The sequence below is a fragment of the Camelus dromedarius genome, chromosome 9 (genome assembly GCF_036321535.1).
Source record: "Camelus dromedarius isolate mCamDro1 chromosome 9, mCamDro1.pat, whole genome shotgun sequence".
Classification (NCBI taxonomy): domain Eukaryota; kingdom Metazoa; phylum Chordata; class Mammalia; order Artiodactyla; family Camelidae; genus Camelus; species Camelus dromedarius.
Window position 1 is genome coordinate 27,848,106 of NC_087444.1, and position 25,140 is coordinate 27,873,245.

Sequence of the window (25,140 nt, forward strand, 5' to 3'; positions counted from 1 at the left end):
TACAGGATGAACCGTCTTCATTTTGTGCGTGCATGTCCTCATTCAAACAGCCAGTCATTCATTCCCTAGATATTATTGGATACCTACTATATGCTGGGCACTGAATTGTGCAGTGTGAATACACTAACGTAAAGGACAGTCCCAGACAGAGCCTGGAACTTACATGGGGAGGAGGAGGGGATAGACATCAAATTATGGATTACACCATAAATTTCAACTGTAATGATTGCTTTTTTAAAAAGGGGAGTTAAACAGTAGGCTTCCTATGAATGCATTTACTGAGAAGGCCTCATCGTGGTATATCAAGGAGTACTTCCTGGAGGAAAAAGCTTTTGAACTGGGCTACAAATGGAGAGCAAGCATATCCATGGAGGGGGCTAATAGTTCAGGTGGCTGAAGCCTTGTGTCAAGGTACCAGGATAAAGCTTATTGTTAGGGAAAGTAGCGACACAAAGTGAGGCTGGTGAAATCGGCAAGGTCTGAAATAAGCAGGGCTGTGTTAGGAATCTCTGCTTTATCAACAAATAGAATTGGTGGGAAGCTACACAAACTGCACTTTGGACAGATATGATCACATGGCTACAGTGTGGAGAATAGACTGGGGGAGGTGGTGTACAGCTGTGGGGGAGACCAGTTTGAGGCCAGCACATGTACATCATAAACAGATGCCCCTACTAATTTCCAGTGGAAAGACATGCTCCAAATTCTGTGGACTAAGTAAGAAAACTTAGATACCCCTACTTTGAACAATTAGCTAATATCCTGGCTTTGCTTTTCAGACAAAAGACAAAGACCTGAGCCGCTTAGCAGGAGTTAAGGAGCCAATCAAGAAGAGGATGGACAGACCAAAGAAAACAGCCCGAGGTCACAAACACCTGAGATACAGGTATGTGCCAGTTTTTGATTTTTTTTTAAATTTTTATTTGAAGTCAGCAGCTGAGAGAGCGTTCTGTCTCAGAACTGCGTCAGGTGTCTCATATTTATCAGAGTTAATGCTCACCTCCATCCTACGAGGCATGTTGTGTTATTCAATACTTTTTACAAAGAAAGAACTGGAAGTTTAGAGAGGTTGAATACCTTGATATTGTACAACCTGTGAGTAATAGAAGCAGAGCTGGAACCCAGGTCTGTCTGCTGGTCGACACTGACTTCACCACCACCACCACACTTTACCCTCTTGTGCTGGTTCTTCTTTGCATCACTTCCACTGTATTTGGGGACTATTTCGGGTTCTTCTGTACTGTGTACAAATACATAGAACCTTAGCTGTAAAGGGATCTTAGACACCAGGCCAGTCCTCTGATGTTCCAGGGGTACCACGTGAGACTTAGGGATATGCCAGGATCCACCCAAGGTCCCCCAGCAAATGATGGGCATGCGAGGTACAGTACCTGTGTTCTTCCAGCAAACCACACTGCTTGTTCAACCCATCCATCCTCCTTACAGATGCGGGGGTCTTGCAATGACAAGGTTTCACTGAGCCCGTGGCCTAGGGGCGGCCAGGGGGACGGTTCTTAAACACTGGTCTGTGACCATGAGTCATCATCAAAGGACTGATAGGAAAAATCAGATCAGTTTGAGAGAAGAGGCACTAGACCTGGACGGTTCTTTTGTCTTGTCTCCCCTTCTCCGACGGGTGGAAGAAATGTTACTTAACCTGCATTAAAATGTGGAACATTTTAGAACTTGCAGCTATAGTCATTGCTTAATTATTCACAGATTGCTTAGGGCCAAGTGCTGTCTGCTGGGGCAAGAATGAGTCTTAGGTTGCCTCCAACTGCAGCGCAGATAGGAAGCCTGCATTTCACAACAGCAAAAAGAATAGCCCCCACCCCCCACCCTCCCCCCTACCTGGTTCAGGAGAAGAGTGGACTCGTTAAGATTTTCAAAAGGGGAGAAGAGTGGACTCGTTAAGATTTCCAAAAGGGGAACTTACAGGACTGAGACTTCAAATTATACCTCGGTACCTAAAACAAAGCACGAACTACTTATTTTGTAGAAGGTACTTGACGATCCCTAGTCTTGCGTAATTCAATGCAACTAATATGTAGCTATTCCAGATTCTAGAGCTTACACATCTCTCAGCAATTCTTGTTGGCAGAAGAGCATCCACGCTACGCATCGCAACTGGGAACAGCCTCTTCTGGGTAGGAGGGACTCAGCTTTGGCAGCAGCAAACTTGAAGATTCAAGGGAGACTCTTCGTGCTTCCAGCAGAGGACTTGGGGATCCCCTGCGTTGTGAACGGGGGTGTTTTGGAAACCCAGGGTCTATCCGAATGCCCAGGCTTGATTATTTTAGCAGAACTTTTCACTTTCAGAGATGCAGTCAGTCGTCTCTGGGTGCACCTGGAAAGAAATGTTTACCTTCAATGCTATACTTGAATGGATTTTATATTTTTAAGAGAGAGAGAACATTAACTTTTCCCACTCAGAAGGCAATGTCTACAAGCACTTTGCCTGGATTTCTGGCACAACCCTTTCCTCTACTGAATAGATATTATTTAATTTCTGGCCCAACAATACATCTTCTCAACCTGTGGAGAGACACAAAGTTCTTTCTCCTTCCCTCGATGACCACTACGACTTTTCCCTGACTCTATTCTCCGCCATGGAAAACCTCGCTCAGAGATGCACATAGGGAACAAATTCCCAGAGGTATTTAAAAAAAAATTTATATATATAAATATATGGTAATGCAATGTGTGGAATTCGGATTAAGCTCTGAAAGGTTTTTAATGCCGTCTCCACTGTTTACTATTTGTGTGACCTTACGCAGGTTGAATACCTTCTCTGAACCTCAGTTTCCCTTGTGGATGTCACATTTTCTCAGGATATCATGATGATAAAATGAGATCCCTGCACTATAGCATCTTACACAGTCCCTGGAACAGGTTGAATCCCACAATTATTCTCTCTCTGTTAAAAAAAAAATTTGATACCAAGCCCATATATAATTTTATAAATCCAGAACAGCTCACCTTATTTCAAAAAAAAAAAAAGGTGTGAAAACTTAAAAGGAAAGAGCGGTGGGACAGAGCGCTAAGAAAGGTTCTGAACAGAAACAAGAGACCGCCAGCAATCCCAGGGGATTTGCCATAATCTTTTCTGAAGATCTATCCTGAGTAACAACGGGGCTCTTGCACAACAGCCGGCCGTGAATTTGACAAACAGAATGACTGTTTTGGTCTGTGGTAGGTCAGAGAACAACAGTAGACCAGAAGGTCACGGAAAGGCTTCGAGCTGGGTAAGGCTTTCAACGTCTTCTGACAAGTTACGTGCAGTCAGCCTTGATGCAAACTGCCAACGGTAACTTCTGGCTTTCCCAGGCCCTCCACACGAGTGGGCGCCTTGGATGTTAACAGGCGTCGCTGTGTTTGTTTTGGGCGTGAATCCTAAGTGTGAATAGAATGAGACCTTCCCTGGATTCTTAAGATGAGCGCTTCTCGGATTTCACTGAACTGAGGCATGGGGTTTCTCACTGAGACTGCTGGACTGGATGATGAGGTTGTGGCCCCATTTTGGTAGCTGCTTTAGGCCAGAGGCTTTCAGCTTACATCGGACACATCCAGAAGCAAAATCACGTGGTCATAATACACATTGTATGTTTTTCAGAGGGAGTGAGCCTTCTGCTCTGATTTCCCTCCTCTGATTCCCAAGCACACCATCAGAAATGCTTCGGTCAGCCACGCTCTGAGTGGTGGGATCTCAGGGAGGCTTGTGTTTTTTATTTGAGGAGCGGAAGAGACCGTTGCATAGGGATCGGCCTGCCTCCCACAACCCCATGATAGCAAGATGAAATGTCATCGAGAAAATGAAGGCCAAAGACAGGAGTGAACACTCCCAGCAGTACATCTGAAGAAAGAGTCCTGCTGTTAAAAGTAATGATGATGATAATATCAACAGTTGGACTGTTTGCAGTAGTCTGCCCCCTCCCCTCGATGGGGGTACATTCCCAGACCCCCAGTTATGCCTGGAACCACGAATGGTACTGAACCCTATATACACTGTGTTTTTTCCTACACTCACATACCTACAAGAAAGCTTCCTAGTTTGGTTTTGGTTTTGATTGAAGTATAGTCAGTTTACAATGTTGTATTAATTTCTAGTATACATCACAGTGAGTCATATACATGTATGTGTATGTATGTATGTATATATATATTTCCTTTTCATTTCTTTTTCATTATAGACTATTACAAGGTGTTGAATATAGTTGCCTGTACTGTACAGTAGGACCTTGATGTTTATCCATTTTATATATAGTAGCCAGTATCTGCAAATCTGTAATTCCCAATTTATCCCTTCCCACCTTCTTCCCCCGCCCTGGTAACTATAAGTGTGTTTTCTATGTGAGTCAGTCTTTGTTTTGTAAATAAGTTCATTTGGCCTTTTATTTTTTTTTTTCAGATTCCGCATATAAATGATATCATATGGTATTCTTCTTTATCTGTCTGACTTAACTTCGCTTAGTATGACAATCTCCAGGTCTATCCATGTTGCTACAAATGGCATTATTTTATTGTTTCTTATAGCTGAGTAGTTTTCCGTTATATAAATATACCACAGCTTCTTTATCCAGTCATCCGTCAATGGACATTTAGGTTGCTTCCGTGTCTTGGTGATTGTATATAATGCTGCTATGAACATTATGGTGCATAAATCTTTTCATATTACGGTTTCCTCTGGATATATGCCCAGGAGGGGAATTGCTGGATCATATGGTAAGCCTATTTTTAGTTTTTTAAGAATTCTTTATACTGTTTTCAATAATGGCTGTACCAAACTACGTTCCCAGCAGTGTAGGGGGTTCCCTTTTCTCCACACCCTCTTCAACATTAATTGTTTGTGAACTTTTGAATGCTGGCCATTCTGACTCATGCGAAGTGGTACTTCATTGTAGTTTTGATTTGCATTTCTCTGTTAATTAGCGATATTGAGCATTTTTTCATGTGCCTGTCGGCCATCTGTATGTCGTGACTGAAGAAACATTTGTTTAGGTCTTCTGCCCAGTTTTTGATTGGGCTGTTTGTTCTTCTGTTATTGAGTTGTATGGGCTGTTTGTATATTCTGGAAAGTAAGCCCTTGTCAGTCGCATCATTTACAAATATTTTCTCCCATTCCGTAGGTTGTCTTTTTGTTTTGTTTATAGTTTTTTTCCCCATGCAAAGGCTTGTAAGTATATTAGGTCCCATTTGTTTATTTTTGATTTCATTTCCATTGCCTGGGTAGACTGCCCTAGAGAACATTGCCAATATTTGTGTCAGAGAATGTTTTGCTTCTGTTTTCTTCTAGGAGGTTTACAATGTCTTGTCTTATGTTTAAGTCTCTAAGCCACGCTGAGTTTATTTTTGTGTATGGAGTGAGGGAGTGTCCTAGCTTCATTGACTTACATGCTGCTGTCCAGCTTTCCTAACACTACTTGCTGAAGAGACTGTCTTTTCTCCGTTGTATATCCTTGCCTCCTTTGCTGAATATTGATTGATCACATGTGTGTACATTTCCTTCTGGGCTCTCTATTCTGTTCCGTTGATCCATATGTCTGTTTTTGTACCAATACCACACTGCTTTGATGACTGTAGCTCTGTAGTACTGTCTGAAGTCTGGGAGGGTTATTCCTCCAGCTTCATTCTCTTTCTTCAGTATTGCTTTGGCAATTCTGGGTCTTTTGTGATTCCATATAAATTTTAGGATAATTTGTTCTAGATTTATGAAAAATGTCCTGGGTAGTTTGATAGGGATGGCATTAACTCTAGAAATTGGAGAAAGCTCCTTTGCAATCAGCTCCTTTTAATCTGCGTGTACTGCGATTCTGCCTTGTTGTTCATGACAACACGTAGAAATTTCACTTTGGGCTTCCGTACCCTCCCCTACCCGTAACACACTAGCTGTTAGAGTTGACTCCTGCTTAGCCTGGATAGAAGCCTTCTTTATAGCATGGGATTTTCTTGGGACTTTGGCGATCTTATGGTTCAAGTCCTTGTTCTTTGTAGTCTCTGAGGACCCTCAACTTTTCAGTCCATGGGGCTCTTTCCACTTACTCTCAGGAGTGAGAATTGGCTTGGGGATCATTTCCAAAAAGGTGGCCCAGACTTCTAATCAGAGCACCCTCACTGCCATTCTGTAACCCGCTAGCAGCTCAAATAGTTTCGCCAGACTCTGTGTGTGATCTCTCAGCATGAAACCAGGAGAGGAATATGACCTCCTGATGGGCCAGCCCTGTGGGATGTTTCTACTGGAGTGACTCCAGCCAGGACAGGGAACGACACTTAGCCAGCACTTCCACCAGGCGGGATGAGCTCTTGGCTGTGTTTCAAGAACTCCCACTCTTCCAGGGCATCGGCAAACCCTGACCTCATGAGGAGATGGAGCTTGAGCTTGGAGATTGGTCAGGTATTCCCCAGAGGAGGCCCAGGCATCCCCCGCGCAGATGGTAAGCATGCTTTCCAAGTCATGACTTGGAGAAAAATCCCAACCACCCCCTCCTCTTTCTTCATGCCCTGCACTCAGCTCCTATGACACCATTGCCCATCTTGGGCAGCTCTGGCACAGCTCACAGATATCCACCTGCTGGTGCCCTCTGTAACCTCACTGGGCTCCACCAATGACTCTAAGTGTGCCCGTGTCTCAAGGATGCCCACCACCTGCCAGTTTGGGAAATAGGCACAGTTAGGTTTTAATAACCCCCTGCCCCTACATTCCCGGTGCCTCTAACACTGCTTTACATACAGATGTTCAAAAACACATCTATCTCCTTCCTTGATGGATATGGTGGGGATGATTTTTTTTTATCCAGGACCCTCAAAACATTTGTCCTTTCTACAAGGGCACACCCTCCGGGTCACCTCGTAGCAGGAGTGTAACATTTTTAGACTTGGGTTCTCCCTCCCCCTGTCTGGCCCTCGAGGGCACAAACCAAGTCTTTTCATCACCATCCTGATAGGAATCTAGCACCAGAGGCTTACACATATTTGGCAATAGGTACATATTTATGAAAAGAAATGGGATGAACTGATCTGGAATGAATAGATTCATTAAATGAGGCGTGAGCTGGCATACCAGCCATCTGCAAAAGAATGTAGATATTTAACGAGCGTTTAAAGTATCTTTGATTCTTTAAAATGGTGTTGAAAATAATCTGCTTTGGGTTCAGTAGTAAAAGAAAGCATAAGAAATGAAAAATGTGTGTAAAAATCATTGTGAACCACGGAACACTCCTTGGAATGGCTAAGGAGAAAGAGAGTAACAACATAAAATGACAGAGAGGACGTGGAGCAGCCTGAACTCTCACACTCTGTTGGAGGGAGTTTAAAATGGTAAAAACCACTTGAGAAAACTGTTTAATAGCTTCTCAGAAAAGCTAAGCATGCATCTCCCTAATGACCCAGAAATCCCACGCCTAGATATTTATCCAAGAGAAATGAAGACATGAACCTACATAAAGCCTGCTCTAAGAATGTTCATAAGAGCCAACGACTGGAAAAAGACCAAACAGCCATCGTTAGGAAAGTGAATAAACTGTGATATATCCGTAATGAACTATATTCAGAAAATAAAAGGATAAAACTGCATGCTTGTAACAACATGAGTGAGTCTCAGAAACAATGTGCTGAGTGAAAGAAGTCAGACACAGAAGCACAGACTATACGGTTCCTTTTATTATGAAATTCTAGCATAGACACAACTAAGCTAACAGTGATAGAAATCAGAACAGCCGTTGCTTCTGGGGTGAAGAACTGACTAGAAAATGGCACAAGGGAACTTTTTTTGTGGTGATGGAAACATTCCATGTCCCGGCTGGAGGCCGTGAGGTTACACAAGTGTGCTTGTTCCTCAAAACAGAGTCAACAGTGCCGTGAAAAGCATTGCACTGTATATAAATCATACCTTAGTTTAAGAAAATCATTTTGGCTGCGTTGTTTCTCAAGTCCCAAACAAAGAAAAGCCTAGATGTGAGGGGCAGAAAGAGGCCTGGGTCCCACCCATTGGATAGATGGAGAGTCCCCAGAAGGAGAAGCGACGTGTTCACAGTCACGCAGACTTCACGGCCGGGGCAGGACTCGAGCGCAAGGCCCGTAGTGGACGGGAGGATTGGGAGCCTCGCTGAGCGGCCACTTCCAACGGGAGCGCCGACAGTTACGTTCACCCTGCACTCTCCTGGCATTAGTATTATCAGTTAATTGGCGACCGGGCTTGGGTCAGCCCAGGGTGCCCTTCTCCCCACCCCTGCTCTGGTCCATGCCCCTCCACCACCCCTCCTGATGGCGCTTCACCAAGGAGGCTGATTTCCTGAGCTTTGTCTCCATGAAGCTAGAAGCAATTACAATTGCATTGTCTCTGGATATAGGAGCTCTGGCTTTCAGGTCATCCTTAGGCTGTCATGGAGTCTCTTAAAGTGTTCAAGAGCCCTGAGGGCAGGTAGAGGGGGGGTTAGTAGCCAGAAATCAGGAGAAGTGTCCCAGGACTGGATTCAGGAGAAACCCGAGCTTCTGCAGAGATGGAGGAGAGGTCACTGAGTCAAGCAGAAAAGGGAGTGCGGAGCGAATCCACCCACTGCCTCGCCTCACCCAGGCACACCAGTCCGGGCTGCTTTCTGTGTTCTAAATAGTGTCTCATACTTACCAGACTCAGGTCCTCCAGGGCCCTCCACTCACTGCTGGCTCTTTCCTATAAGCAGACATCACTCAGATACCCATGAGGACACTAGAGAGGGTCCGCCAAGGTGGTATGCGGGCTCCAGCCCCATCACCTCCAAAGAAGGCAGGAGAAGGGGACATATTAAACCACAGCACTACTCTGAGGCAAAACCTAAAAATCTCAATCTTAAAGATAGTAGGGTGAGATGCTCCCTGTAGGATCTGGCTGTATTGCCCATCAACACAGATGGAAGGCATCTGTTGGCTGGCTGATTCTATTCCTCCGCTGCTCCTTGTTCAGCCAGTGAAGTCCTCAGCGGGGCCCCCACTCCCCCTCCTTCACTGGGAACCTCTGTGCTCTGCTATTCCCGGAAGTGGGGACTCACAGGAAGGCCGGCCACGAGCTTCCAGCAGAAGGCTCTCTCTTGGAGAGATGAATGCTAGCTAACAGCTATGCAGAACTCTTTTGCAAGCTCTATGGGGCCATCTCTTATTTTAATGCCAGGCACTCAGTAGATGCTTTAAAAAAAACACACACACACACACATTGACTGGGTAAAGAATGAGTGAACATTTGCTTTCTGGGATCTGTGGCTTTTCATCTCAGTCTGTGCTGAGGGAAGAAACCAACTTGAGCTTTGGAGCCCAACCGATCTATATGTAAGTGCAAAGTCACCTTGCCATGCTGCATGGGCTATAGCTCATAACTCTCTGAGCCTCAGTTTATTCATGTTCTTCATGGGGAAAATAATACTTAACTTAAAGCAGAGGCTTTTAGCCTGGAGTCCCAGGGTCCTTAAGGAGCCCCTAGAATTGAATATCATTTTTGGTACATACGTATTTTTATGAAAGAAAGAGTTTTAGATTTCATCAGGTTCTTTAAGTAGGTCAGTAACTTCTTTTTTTAAAAAAGGAAACCACTGTAGCCTTAGACTTTTTCGTGAAGACGGAGATAACACGTATAGAGTGCCTGGGAACGCAGGACCCCACTGCGGCTCCTGTACATCCCTGGCTGGGCGAAGCGACCCGTCTGAGCTTTGTACCAGGCTGTCCCAACCCTTATGTGTCTGCACCCCTTTTGAGCAACCAGCTAGGTCATTGAAAGCAAACCCTTTCCTCTCTCTGGCCTCAGTTTCTTCGTCTGTAACATGAAAACATCTTTGGCGTTCACCCAGGCCTAGCAGGTGTTAACGTCCTGCCTCAGTGCAGAACATCACTGTGATCAGCCCTGTGCTTCACCTTCTAGAGGGCTAAGGAGGGTGGCCCCTGCTTTTCAGCTCCAAGAATGTCTCAGTCAGTTTTGGTGCAAAGACAATTAGGAGTCTGGGACAGGGCGCTCTCCAGACCGCGTGAGGAGTAGAGTAGATGGAGAGCTCAGGCCTTCCTCATCGGTCAGGGGTGGTAGGGTCGTGGTACCTAGATTCCATGACCCCACAATACTTCTCCTGCTTCTGGTGGTTGCCTCATCCTGTCTGCTGGACTGTGGGGCTCCCCAGGACATGTCTAGGTTAAAACTCGCCTCCCTCTGGGAAGCCTCCCGAACCAGCCCCTCAGTCTTCACCACGGTAGTGAGCTCTTCGTCTCGCCACATAGCCCGAGTCTCAACTTCCCTTACAGTTAAACGTCCCTTCCCATGTTGAGTTATAGCTGCTTAAACGGACGCTTTCTCTCTTCCTCTCCTACTTGTTCATTCCAGGGTTCATTTCTTTCTCATTTTAATTCTTTCCCTCCATTGTGCCTGCTTGTTGTCAATTTTTAAATTCATTTGTTCAATCATCATCTGCTCATTCCTTCAAAAAAATGTCTTGAGCACCTCAAGCCAATGTCAAACTCAGTCTAGTTGGTGAGGCAGACAGTAATCATATTGTCCTCTAAAATAAATACGTAAATAAAAGAAAAGGAAAATTGAAAACTGTGGCAAGTGCCATGGAAGGGAGGTACACGGTATATTGAGATATGACTGAAGCAGGTGAGGGAAGACTCCCCTGAGGAAAGCAGAAGCATGAGCAAGAAGCAAGGAGGGGAGAAGAGAGTACTCCAGGAACCAGGAATGGCATATGCAAAGGCCCTGGGGTAGGAGAAACCGTGGTGTCTGCTAGGACTTGAAAGAGCACTAGTGTGGCAAGGACAGAAAGAGCAAGGGGCAGAACAGTGCAAGACAGAGCTGGAAAGGAATGGGAAAATGACTGATTGGGTGATTAATTGAATAGATGATTGGATGAATGAATGGGTAAGCGGGTGAGAATATTTCCTCCCTCACCACTGGGAATAATGAAAGGGTACTGGTTTGCAAGCCAAGATAGTTAAGCACCAGCTGCCTTCCTACCCCTAGTCCCTCTGTGATATGGGAGAAATCATTTTTGCTTTCTGGTCCTCAGTGTCTGCATCTGATATGATGGGGGAGGAGGGACAGAGACATCATTGCAGTGACATTTAAATTTTTTCCTATGGATGTGCTTGTAAAGTTGACTCTAGGATGTGCTGATGGGTACTCTAAGCTTGTACCAGTTATCACAAAAGCAGATGCCTCCCGAGGCATGATGGTCCCACGAATGCATCAAGTCAGCCTGGTGTCAGGCGGCGGGGTTGACGTGCTGCGTCACACCTGCCTTTCCCAACACCATGCCCGGTGACACCACACATTCCCAGCTCCCCCTGGTCTGTAAGGTGCCAGTCAAGGCACACGGGCACTCTGCACAGTGTCACCTCAACTAAGGAATTATTACAAAACAAATTCCTTTGGGCAGAGTGACTTGTGCAAAAGTCATAGTAACAATAAGGATTCAGTGTTAAAAGTCCTAAATCATGTGAGTGGGCGGTCTGCCTGCTTTGGCATCGTAGGGCAGAAAGACCTTGACTCCCCTCCCCCGCCACCTGTGCTGCAGGCCCCCGGGTGTCCCGTCTGCACACGTGGCTGACCCTCGCCAAGCTGTGCGCTCTACTCTCTGGTTTCAGCCCCCACTTTCCGCTCCTTTCAATCATCTGCCGAACAGCAGAGTCCGTCGTGTGCCAAGCCCTGTGCAGAGAGCCCTCGAAAGAGGACTCGGGCTTGGTCCCACCCTCCAGGAGTTTGTAGTCTAGTGAGGGAGACAGAGGGGTCTCTGTCTACGCTATGATATGGCACATAAATGCCCCAGTTGAGGTTTGTCCATTCCAACAGCCAACAAGGCAGATATTAAGTGCCAGCGGTGAGCCAAGCACTGTTTTAGGTGCTCGTGAACAGGACCCACAAAAACCCCTACCCCTACTGGAGTCCACGTTCTAATGGGTAAGAAGAGACAATAAACTAAATAAATGTGTACGTTATATAGAGCATTAGCCAGTAACACGGCGGGAAATCCGGCAGAGGAGAAAGGTGGGGAGAGCAGGGAGAGAGGGTGGGTTGCGGTTTTAAATAGGATAGTCAGGTCAGGAAAAGCCCCACTGAGACAGTAACATTTGAGCTGACAGATGAAGGAAGCCTGCAGAGAACTGTGTTCAGGTATAGGGAACAGAGAGTGCCAAAACCCTTGGTTAGAGGATGCCTGCGTGCGGAGCAGTGCCTCCTTGCGCCTACTGTGGATTTGGGGGTGCCAGAATGATTAAGGTTTAAGCCCCAGGGTGCTAGCCAGACCCTTGATCCCTTGTCATATTTGAATTAAATAGAAATCTCAGTGTCACACATATTTCTTAACCGCCTGACTCTGCATGGCACTCTAGCCAGCTGTTCCATAAATTAATATATTTCTGTGGTAAACAATAGAAACCTCCCAAGATGTCCTTGTTCTAAATGCAGAACCTGTGAGTATGGTACCTTACAGGGCAGAAGAGAATTTGCAGATGTCATGAAATTAAGGATCTTTATGGGAGAATATTCCGGATTACCCGGGTGGGCCCATTATAATCACAAGGGTCCTTATAGGAGGGGGTATGGAGGGTCAGAGCCAGAGGACATGTGACAAAGGAGGCAGAGATCACAGCGACACAGGGCAACAAGCCAAGAAATTCAGGCAGCTTCTAGAAACTAGAGAAAGGAAGAAGTGGCTTCTCCCCAGGAGCCTGCAGGACTAACGCAGCCCTGCCCACACCTTGATTTTAGCCCGAGACCCATTTTGAACTTCTGACCTCCAGATATGCAAGATAGTAAGTTTGTCATGTTTTAAGTTTGTGGTAAGTTGTTTTGAGTAGCAAAAGGAACTTAATACAATTCCAAGATTATTTTCTTCAATTAAAAAAATAGATGTGTTTACGTAGTGCGGGACCCCTTTCTAGCTCTTTACAAATAATAATTTATCATTTAATCCCCTTAAGGATTCCTCAAGGGAGGTGCTGTTAGTATATTGATTTTGCAGATGAGGTCACTCAAGCACAGAGAGTTTAAGTAATCTGCCTAAGGTCACACAGCTCTAAGTGGAATGGTCAGGATTTGAACCCAGATTGTTGGCTCCAGGTACCGTGCATTTCTGCTCCGATTGATTTTCTTACATTGGCATCAGTGACCTCAACAAGTCCCTTGCCTTTCTCGGGCCAGGACTATCATCTCTGCTCTTCTGTGCTCTCTCCTCAAGTGGATGTCACGATGGCAGACCCATGCACAAGGCTCAGAAAGGACCTCAGAAACCACTAAATCAATATTGAAACTAATATCTGGTCTCCATTTCTGAGGGGAAATACAAAGAAAATCAATCTTTTGTTTTAATTTGATGATGTAAGCCAATATTTTTATAGAGCTACAATTCATAAAATTCATTCTTTTGAAATGTACAATCCAGTGGTTTTTAGTATATTCACAAAGTTGTGCAACTCTCACCACTAATTTCAGAAAACTTCCATCATCCCCAGCAAGAAACTCCATACCTGAAAACAGTCACTCCCCATGCCCCCCACCCCCAACCCCGGAAACCATGAATCTATTGCCTCTCTTTATGCATTCACCTCTTCTGGACATTTTCTAGAAATGGAACCATACAAAATGTGACTTTTTGTGTCCAGCTTCCTTCATTCAGCACAATATTTTTAAGGTTCATCCATAATCATGTCTTGTATCAGTCCTTCATTCTTTTTTAGCGCTGAATAATATTCCATCGTGTGTGTGGCTCTAACACAAGGGTATTTATCCATCCATCAGCTGATGGACATTTGGGTTGTGTGTTCCACCTTTTGTGATTATGAATAAGATCACCATGGACATCCACGTAATCTGTTTTCTCATGCCCGATTAGAAGGGACTTCCAGACAGGACCCAGGAGCTTCCAGAACCCTGCTGGCCGAGCCATGCAGGGAAGTTGCTGTTCTCACGGTCCACACCCCTGCAGTGAGATGCCGACCCCTCCTCCCCAAGAAACATACCTTGAGATTCAAGGAGGGGCTATGATATTCTCTGCCGTGAAGGGGACTTGAGAAGACTCAGAAGCAGCAGTTCCCACCTTGCTTCTCTTTCAAGTGCCGTGCCAACCTGAGCACGCCTGCCTCCTCTCTGGGCCTCGGTGTCCCCATCTGCAAAAGGAATGGCTTCCTGAAATGGGGGCGCTTATACCTGAAGAGGGAACACCTCCAAGCTAACATGCTGTGCTGGGCATTTTTTTATGCTCGACCCACTGAAATACGTGATGTTATCCTGATTAATGTGTGCAGTTTCTGGGGATTGCATACACTGAGCAAAATCCTTTAAATCTTAATAGGATACGTAATTATTTTTGACTGAATGTTTTCAAAACTCACTTTGAATAGAATCACACAACACTTCTCAGGATCACTTGGAAGGAAGGAAAAACAGTCCTGTCCAAAAGCTCCAATAACCAAAGGCCATGGGTACATGCTTTTGTTGATAACAAAGAAAAGCTATTGAAAACCTAAATAATTAATAATAATAATAATAATTCATAAGGAAGAGACTGCATCACGTGGTCACCGCAAGCTCTTCCAAGTTCATGCGTCCACCAACCCTGACTCCAAGGAGGCAGGTACTCTGGGCCTTAATGTGAAGCCAAGAGTCCTAGAGCTGTGATCACAGCCCCCTGCTTGTCCAGGTGCACCCCAAAGGACATGTCAGCCAGCAGCATTCCCAGGGACAGTGACACAGTAACCACCATTTCTGTAACACATGGAATAAATGTCATTTCCAGTCCAAATACAGTGGCAGGAATCAGCGAGGCAGTGGCCTTCTCTTGCCCCGATGCAAGTTAAAAATACTGCCTTCTTCCTTGCAAACTCCCGTCTTAGCCCTGCACATTTAAAAATACACCCGTCAGTGGCTCTGCATTTGAAAATGTATTTTGCATCTGATAATTACGATGCATTTAAAGGGCAAAATTAGAAAGCGCAGAATTAGGCTGGCAGGCTTAATTAGCCCATTCTTTTTTTTAATGGGTGGAATTTGGGCTACTGTCTGCTCGAGGGGCACAAAGACCCCTAATGGGGTTGGTGGAAATTCACTGGCTCCTCTGTCAACCCCGTCACTCAGCAAGCTGGGTGGGGGATTCACTGAGCACCGAGAAATGTGAGACCCGCGAAGCAAGAAGATTACACCCTCTTGTCCTCAAGAAAATGACCATGAGTGCGATTACAAAGTAATCTATCAAGAGATAATAGTGGCCCAGGTACATGGCTTCCCAGAGGCCTGATGTAATCAAGGTGGCGACAGGGGTTTGTATGTAAAGAGGTGAACTCGCAGCTTGGTGTATTCACAGGGATAATTACCACCCACATCTGCACCTGAAGACCCACTGCCCCTCCAGCCCTGGTCTGGCTAAGCCGGTCCTGAATGCCTTCCTCTGCCCCCTAGTTCATCAGCTGTTCATGGAGGGCGCCGTGAGCTGGCCACCCTGGGTTTAGAAGCTTCCAAAGACCTTCCAAGTGCCCCATGCTGGATTCTGTGCAGTCTGATTCCGAGTTCCTGATAAAGTTGCCCTGATGGCTGCACTGAGCTTTCTCGGCACCCAGACGGGGCGGCTCCGTCCGTCCCCAGCTTTCAAGAGGGGAGTCTTCTCTTTTCGAGTCACCACGGCCCCACACAAGCCGGGACAGGCCCTGGGAAGCCAAGTGGAGGCGAAGGGATCCCATGTTTGAGTCATCCCCATGAATCAGACGGTCCCTGCTTTTTTAATTTTTTTTTTTCCTTCGAGCTGTGAGTTTCTTCATAACAGAGACCGAGCTGCTCTTTCTGCAGCCACAGCTCCGGGAGCCCTCGGCACGTAGACAGAGAGGCTTTGCACTGCTGGGGCCAGCAGACGGAGCCCCGGATGGGCTGCCCCTGCTTCAGGCCACCTGGAATTTTCTGAAATAATCCATGGGGCAGCTGCCCAGCTCAGGAGAGGGCCCGGGATCTGAGTTTGAACCCAGACTCTCAGGCCAGACATCAGCTGTGGTGAAACCTCACACTTGTAGAATGGCTGTAAAAATGCATTCATCGAAGAGAGTAGTTCTCAACCAGGGGCTGTTGGACCACCTAGGAGACACTGGGCAATGTTTTGGGACATGTTTGATTGTCACAAGTGCCATCTTTACCATCCTCTGTGTGGCACTTGGCACCACAGAAAAATCCTCTGAGTCGCTAACGATCCATTAAAATTCAGGAATTTGTTTTCAACATTTTAAAATCTTTGTAAAGAAAATGGGTATAACCCCAAATTCCATTAGAGAGATAGGGGAACCGAGCAGGGAAACCCTGTCCCTGCTGTAGTCACACTGTCAACATTCTGTTTTGTTTGGTTTTTTTAACCTGGTTAACATGACTTCATGACAGTTTTTGGCCACTTTCTTTCAAAGAGCCAAAACAGAAGGAAAAAAAAAAAAAAAAGATTGCTAGAAAAGAGAAGAGGTCGCTAGAAAAGGTATAAAATAGTTCAGCTTCTAAGTCCTAGTATGGAATTTCTCCAGCCCTGGGCAGAATTGCTTTACCGAGAGTCCGGTCGGATGACCAAATGGTAGCCTCAACCAGGATTCCCGAGGGAGAGAGAGAGAGAAACACTTAGGAGCTGGAGCCTGGCAGACCAGTGGAGGGGGGAGAAAAATCAGGAAGGTCTGAGTAGGGAATCTCTTGGGGCCTCTTAACTCCTTGCAGAAACACCTTCAGTCTAAAGCAAACAGGGCTCCCTCACCCCCTGTATTTGCAACACACAAAGTAGCAGAGGGGAGACGAGGACTTTTCTGATTGTCCGGCAGAGAGAAAGAAGACATCCAGCAAAACCCCACCATGGGATCAATGGAGCCCCGACGATGCTGAAAAGACTTCCCCCCACCAGGTTTTTAGGGGGCTTGATTTACCATTCAAGTGAACGCAGCTGTGAGCAGGGGACGAGGCTCGGAGCCAAGAAGGGGAGAGCATAAACAAGGAGGAAGAGGATTGTTTGCAGACTAGACTATTAAACTGACTGGGAGATAGTTCCGCTCGTCCCTCCATGCGTAAGAGTCGTCTGTTTCAGATGGAGCCCCGCACACTCCCAGGCAGAGCCCTGGGGTGCGGTGGACACGGCGTGCTAACTGCGGGAATGGAACCCAGCCCCGTCCTTGCTCAGCCTCTGTCCAGTTTTCCCTCATGAGCTTCCTGAGCCACAGCCCTCTTTGGCCCCAACAATGAGCATAGATGGGAAATATGTAATTATTCATTTTATCGTTATCGACGCAGCCGACGCTGAGAGGCCACGGCCGCCCTGGGCTTCTGGACGGTGCAGATGCTGTCCAAGGAGAGTGGGTCTGTCTGGAGTCAGAATGACCTTCTTCCGGGACAGGATCTGAGGCTCACTGTTGGCAGAGTTTTACCCCCAGAGCTTCTGGGAGCCTTGGTTTGAGGTGGAGTTCACGTTGTCATGGGGAACTGTGACATTACTCACTGGTGGGTCTCACTTTTATTCTAAAATTAGTAGTGGGAGGAATAGCCCACGCTGTTCCCTTAAGTCGCTGTTCATAGCTGGGTGAAACGCACCTACCCCTGCATCACGGTCAAGGTCAGCCGGACTCTCGGCGTGCGTGTGCTGTGACCATCAACCTCTTAAGGGTATGTAGTTGGAACTTGTTTATCCGTGCTTCTTTGTCATTCAACATCCTCCACCCTTTATCAAGCCTTCAATGCGTGATCCTATTTTAATGCTAGAACCAGCCTCTCCCAACCTGAGAACTTGGACCCTGTCTCCATTCCCTGTGATGGCCAAGACAATTTACTGCAAACTCAGTGGCTCAAAACAACACGCATTCATTCTCCTTAGAGTTCTGGAGGTCAGAATTCCAACAAGGGTCTCACTAGACTACACTCAAGGTGCTGACAGGGCTGCGTTCCTTCTGGAAGCTCCAGGGGATAATCTGAGTCTTGCCTTTGCCAGCTCCTGGAAAGCTGGCCTCTTTTTCTGTCTTTACAACCAGCAGTGGCAAATCAAGCCCTTCTTACATCACATCACCCTCTCCTCATTTGCCTTCCCTTGCACTTTTAGGAACACATGTGACTCCATTGGACCCACCCTTATAATCCAGAATACTCTCCCTATCTTAAAATCAGCTAATTAGCAACCTTAATCCCATCTGCAACTTTAATTACCCTTTGCTGTGTAATCTAACATATTCACAGGTTCTGGGGAGCAGGTTGAGAGACATCTTTGGGGGCCATTAACTACCTACCCCAGCTCCTCTTTGGGATGGCCTGCATTTAGTTCATTCCCCTCACTTGCCAGTTGTACCACTAACCTTTCTAGTTACATCCTCCTGGGAGAAGCTTGGTTCTGGGACTTTCCTGCTCAGAGATCAAATGCATTCATACACACATGCACATGCACACACATGTGCACACACGCGCACGCACACACACACGGCATCCCAGCCTCCTGTGATGGGCAGAACTAGAATTCAAGCTCCGGGAGGACACTCTGGGGCTGTATTCTGAGTGTTGCGTGCACTTGGTGTATTGGAAGCACTCAAATACTTCTTGAAAAGAATCAATCAATCGGGAGAGTAAGACCTGACCTAGGAGTCGTGTAGCAATCGTGCCTGGAGCCTGGAGTCAGATACAGGGTCACTTCTTGCCGAGCTACTGAAGAGTTCTGTGACTCTCGGGGAGCCTCAGTAAGCCCACCTCTAAAGTGAGGATCAAGTCACCTGTCTAACGGGGCCACTGTGAGGACGAGCGTGTGTGAGGGACGATCTGGGATGTAATAACACGCAAAGAGCGGAGGCCAGCGGTGCCTTCCTCCCCCAGCAGTCACTGTCTCGGACAGGAAAACAGTCACGGAGGCAAACAAGCATCTCCAACGTTGGAGGTGGTCTGCAGGGGATGTGTTTGCCTTCCTCTTTGGGAGACAGAGGAGGAAATGGTCAGTTCCATCAGCCAGGAGGCTTCATAGATACATTAACACTTGAGCTGAATCTGAACCAATAAGGACGTGTCAGAAAGATAGCAGAAGAGGAGAGGCATTCCAGGAGCAGGAGCAGCATGTGCAAAGGTCCGGAGGCACCGAGCAACCTGGCCTATTCAGGGAGCTGTGGGCAGTTTTATATTAGAGTTAAGGGAGCAACAGCAGGGGGCGGGGGTCACCAGCCGTGGCACACGATGGGCTGGAATGGAGGAGGCTAGGCTCCGTGTGCTGTGCTCAGGAGTTCTGGTGGCTTAAGTTGGCTGTGGACCAGCTGGAAATGTCACAGATGGCTCGCATGCACATAGTCGCTGTTTACAATCCTGTGCTTTTTCTCTCCCTCATTCACAGAAACTGACATGCATATTAGACACATATAAAGTGGTCGTGCAAAAAAGTCCATACATGTGGGCCATGTACACCCACTGGATGCATGTACAATATAGCCCCTGGGATGACAGATGTGTTTGGGGCCTGTACCTTGTGTCCCTACACACTCACAATCCACGAATGTCCACATAGAACACGAAGGCCTCAAAACGCATCACTGAGCTTGTGCCCCCCCCACACACACACACTGGGAGGACACACACAGGAGCGTGCATAGACGCACGGACACACAGGGCACTAAACACACAGACACATGCAGACAGCACATACTCGCTGACCGTGTGCACACGCAGAACGCTGGCCCGGCACGGCCTCCCACACGCTGAGGAACTATGTCTGCACTCCAAATAAACACCCACACACACTGAACGTACACTCACACCATTTAAACACACACACACACACACACACACACACACACACGCACTTTGACCAGGCACACACAGACCCCTCATTTCTTTCTGGAATGTGTCTGGGTTCCAAGGCAGGCACTTGTCTGGCCCGAGGGAGGCTGTGATTACTCTCGCAGCCACGGCAGGCAGGGCGGCTCAGAGACCTGGTTTGGATTACACAGTGTGTATCTACCTCTCCCCCCACGGGCAAGGGCGGGGCAGAAAGTGAGCGCTTTCACGGCCCCTGAGCACCCGGCTTCCATCTCTCCACCAACCCAACCAACCCCACCGAGGCGTCTGCAGCTGGTGACAAGGGGATGTCATCCAAAAGCCTTGCTGGGTCTTTTGCAAGAGTTCCCCCTGTGCACAGCCCACTGCCTAGCCCTCCCTTCCAAACTGAGCTGGCAGGGGGCCAGGCCCCCCGGCATTGGGGGGAGGGCAGAGCCAAGCGCTTGGCGGCTCCCAGCACCATGGGGCCCTCATCCACCACTCTCCCTGGGGCCCTGTTTGGGTGACGAGCCCAGCCGGCTATGGAGCTTTGCAGAGACGGGTCCCACACGACATCTGCTCGGTCTATCTGGGGCTAGCCGAATGCAGCATCCTTTCCTGCCTGTGTCCATCTGCGGACTGGGCTCCAATGAGCTGGAACCTTGTGCCTTTCGCCCAAAGTCGGGACAAGTCGTTGATTCCTGGCAGCCGCCGAGGTGGAGCAGTGACCTCCATCTGGGTTAACGAGAGGAAGGCTCGCCCCACGCCTACCGCACTGTCCCAGCTCACGTGCCCCGTTCCAAGGTCACGCCTCTCCCTGGATGCACTGCCTTCTCCTTGGAGACCATTCCATGCCCTCAGTCAGAACAAGCCTCAACCAGTGGGGCCCAAGCCCCTGCTCTGTTTAGACAAGGAAGGAGATCAGGGCAGGCAGAGGGGGATGTGACTGATGGAACTCAGACGTTGTCCACGGCGCCCACTCCTAGGAAGTTTAGTGTGAATTAGTCCGAACCCTGACTCCACAGATTTGGCAAGAGTCCCGAGTTGTCCTACGACTGCCGTGAATTCCCCCAACTGTCACGTCTTCATACTCCTCCCAGCTCCCAAGCTCGTGGTTTCTGATGCCTCCCTTATCAAGCTGAACAAGAAGCTCATTTTCCAAAGGAGTTTCCCAAATAAACCCGCTCATTGGAAGCCTTTTGAATGTCGTGGCTTTAGCGAAAGGGCAGTGATCACAGGGAGGGGTACCCACGGGGTCATATGGCTGCCCTCAGACATCACACCAGCTCTGGTCCTAGGCTCCCCTCCCCGCCTCCCTCTTTCATTCCTCTCTGGGGTAACGCACAAGTCTATCCCCGTCTCCATCCACCTGCTCAGGTTCAGGTCCGGGAAGATCAGTTCCCATCCCCACCTATCCCCAAGGAGACCTTTCCAAATTTCCTTCTCACCTAAGAGTGGGTGTCTGCCCATAAGAAATGTTCAGGACAGATGCCAAGAATATACACTGTTCCCCATAGCATTACATAATGCAGTTGTGTGTTCAGAAGAAAAATTCCTCCAACAAAGGTGAATTAAACATCACGGAAATGAACCCCCGAGTGAGAGTACTTCAGGACTAGGGGGAAGTCTGACTGCTCCCCAGCTGGGTAAAGTGAAGTTACTGGAATTGGGTGTCCAGCCTGACTCCTGTTTACCCAAGCGATGATGAGACAGCTAAAATTTGAGTCAGAAGCCGGCGCCCCTAATGGGGCCCCAGGAAATTTCTCTCCAGCCAGGGTCTGGGCCTTTGTTCCAGGCTGACAACAAAGGCCTGAATTCCAAACATCCACCCCTGCCCCCAAGTCCCTGTGGTTTCTCCAGGCCAAGAGTGGGGAGAGGGGGCCAAGGCAGGTTACGGGTCTCCTCCAGAGAGTTGACTAGGGGCCATTCACACACAGGAGAGTTGCCTTTCAACAAAGTCTGTTTGTTTCCCCCGAGAGCCCTGGGGACTCCGTGCCAAGACAGAATGACTCACTGGCTCCCAGGCCTTGCCTGGCTCTGGGAGACACTCAGCAGGGCCTCTCCTCCCCGCAGACCAGGCTCCAGCTCCACACGGGCCCTGCAGCACGAACTTGGGTGGAAACACAGCACGAGGAGAGTCCCATGTGTGGGCCTTCAGGCCTCAGCCCCAGTGTGGGATGCCCCGTCCATGTTTACTGGCTTCTTTCAGAAGTTCAAGTAGCATCACTTAAAACAGGAGACTGATTCCCCTCGGTGAGCCCACTCTACTGGAAACCTCTGAAAGCAGGGGCTCAGCCTGCATGCCAAAGTGTGGTTCTCATGCTGGAAGGTTTGAGAAACATTCTTTTCAACATTTTAGAAACTTCCAGAACAGCTTTGTCAATGAGCAAAATTGCTTTCTTTGGCTCAGTCACGGTCAATCATAGACACTAGTAAGGTCTCTTCATGGATGAAAAACTGGATACAGTTCCAACCACGTGGCCTCATTGAGCTTCAGAGTCATCGTCTATTAAGCGAAGACTTGCTACGGGCCCCCCACGATGGTTGTGAGGATTAAAAGAGGAAATAGTCATGACCCCGGCAGGATGATTACTGGAGGCCAAGCAATGCAATGAGTACCTTACAGACATCATCTGGCTTCAGCCTCAAATCCATCCCAGGGCCCCAGGAAGGGCCAGCGTCTTTATACCTGTATTGAGGAAACTGATGCCCAGTGAGATTAAGTAGCCCAAGTTCACACAGTTAATAAACATCATATTACTCATCAAATGAGTAAAGCAGTAAGATGCAAAAGGCGAGTGCTCAGCCAACTTAGAGACCCAAAAATGTTTAGTGGTTTGTAGGTACTTTAAAAGCTCACATATCACTCATGCTAATTATTATTAATAATGCTAATTATAAAGCTAGTTTCTTCATTAAACAGAGTTTTCATATATGGTCCTCAACCATATTACTCCCTAGGCAAGTTACTTCCTAAAATGGAAAGTTATAAACCTACAGGTGATCTTGATTGGTTTTTCTCATCTTTCCTCCCAGTCAGGGAGGTGCCACTTATTCATTCAACAAACATTTACTCAGCATCTCCTTTGGGCCATGAGTTCTGCTGGGGCTGGAAGTTTAACTGGTGACCCAAAGGGATGAGGATTTGCAGTCTAGGGCAGGTTTATCAACCCCAGCACTACTAACATTTGGAGCCAAATCATTTTTTGTTGGGGGAGCCTGCCCTGTGCCTTTGAAAGATGTTTAATAGCATGTTGGCCTTGACTGACTAGATGCCAGTGAGCGGAGAATATTGCCAGCCATGTTAGGAAACAAAGGATGCTGTGGACATCAAGTCATCAGCGGCTACCACCACCCCTCTGCCAGTGAGCGGAGGGAACTCAGAATGCAACCAAGCCGGCAGCCGGGCCTCTGCCGCCACCCCCAGCGGCACCCCCTGAGGGAACTCAGAATAGGAAAGAACAGGACACTAGTCCTAGACAGCAAAGGTGCACATCAAAGGGATGATTTTAATAAGCCCAGACCTTTGCACCTTCCCATATATAGAATAGCACTAAATTCCTTAACCTGGGATGTCTGGTTTTCTTTAATTAACAGTAAACTTTTGATGTTCCAGCTACCTGGTCTTTGTTGCGAAGACTTATATATCCTGGCTTTTCCCTGCCCCTTTGGAACGACTTCTTAGAGCAATCTCAGATGCTGTGTCCCGGGCTCGAGCCCTAAGAAAATCCACCAAATAAAACCCAACTCTCAGCTTTTAGCTTGTGCATTTTCTTTCAGTTGACATGCCAGTGCAATTCCCGGGCTGTGGCAACTAAAAATGTGTCTAGCCATTGCCAAATGTCCCCTGGGGGCAAAATCACCCCACTCGAGAACCAGTGTTTCACAGAGGAAGGGAGTCAGTAATCAAACGCTGGTAGCTGTCAGTACAGGGGGTTCTGGTGACCAGCCCCAAGCCTGGTTTTCTTGGTCAAGGTGACATGGAAGTGGAGGTGCAGGCCCTGGTGGAAAGGTGAGAGAGATGGGTTCCGGAAACATCTCAGAGGCAGAGGCAACAGCATGGCCCGAGGCGTGGAACGAAGTGTGATCTCGATTTGGGGTCTGTGTGGTTCACCATTCCTACCAGAGCTCTGGATAAAATGAAAGCAGCGTTATTCCATGTGCAGCTGAAATAATGCAGGGAGAAATGACACTGTATTCCAGAAGCCTTAGACCATGGGCCAAAATTATGATGCACTAACAGGAACAAAACTCCAGCATGATGGTGCAAAAAATCCAACCATTCAAACAGGAGAAGCCTGGCTGGAAGGCATAATAGCCTCTGGGCTGAGGACAAACCTCAGAGAATCACCAGTAGAAGCTCAGTTTCCAAAGATGTTCATGACATTAAGGTCAAACGAATAGAAACCTGGTGCCTCGTGCAAGGAGGTGAGCGTCTCGGTGCTGAGGCTTTGGCTGGGTGAGCCGGGAAGAACGCTGAGCCCCCTATTTTGAGGGAAACTGGAAAGTTCCAAAGAAAAGCGAGGAAACGAGATTATATGAAAAGCGGTTGAAGGACGTGGGATGTTTGGCCCAGAAAAGAGAAGTTATGGGAAGAATCTGGGAGTTGCTTCAAGTAACTGAGGGGCTGGGCTGTGAATAATGGATTTGATGCATTTTTGTATCCCCCAGGGTCAACCACATTAGTTCAAGATAAGGAAAGCCAGGGCGGGAGTGTCGGGGACAGGGGTTTCCAGTCCAGCGTAAAGAGGAACCTTGTAACAATTACAGCTCCAGTGCAACCCTGTCCCGTAGAAATAAAGTGTGAGCTGGGCATGGAATTTAGAATTGTCCAGCAGCCCTAGTGTAACAAGTAAAAAGTAAAGAAGAAGCAGGTAACATTAATTTCCATAATACCTCTTCTTTAACCTATACAGTTTCGCAAACATTTTCACTTGATGTGTCTTCAGCATACAAATTATGAATGCGGTACTTGACAATATTCTGTCTGTATTAAGAGTTCTGGATCCAGGCTGTGCTCGACACTCGCAGCACGTCTCCCCTGGACCAGGCAGGTAGCGAGTGCTCCGTTGCCACGTGTGGCTTAGGGCTCCCGCACTGGACAGTCAAGCTCCAGTGATGCATGAATCCATCACCAGGAAGTGAGAGGTTCCTAATTTTAATCCGTTGCTCTGCCCCGTTACTGTCTTTTGGCTTTAATGACATTCATATCCCCCTCACATATTCCTATTTTAAATTAAAATGAACTCATTATAAGTTTTTATATACATTTTGAGAATTCCATAACATGGTTTAAGTTATCTGGAAAGCAGCCTGGGGCACCCTACATAGAGATGGTGTCAGGACTCTTGCTTACAAGTGACAGGAGACTCAATTCAACCTAGTGTAAGAACATACCAGAATAATTTACGAGCTCACAC

General features: G+C 47.5%; 1 long non-coding RNA gene across 1 annotated transcript in view; it reads left to right on the plus strand.

Annotated features, from left to right (window-relative positions):
* LOC135322165 (uncharacterized) overlaps nt 1-25,140 on the plus strand; it is a 107,305-nt gene that overhangs the window by 52,379 nt on the left and 29,786 nt on the right. The window contains exon 2 of the long non-coding RNA XR_010382531.1: nt 780-886. This is a non-coding gene — a long non-coding RNA (uncharacterized LOC135322165). The remainder of the gene's footprint in view (nt 1-779; nt 887-25,140) is intronic.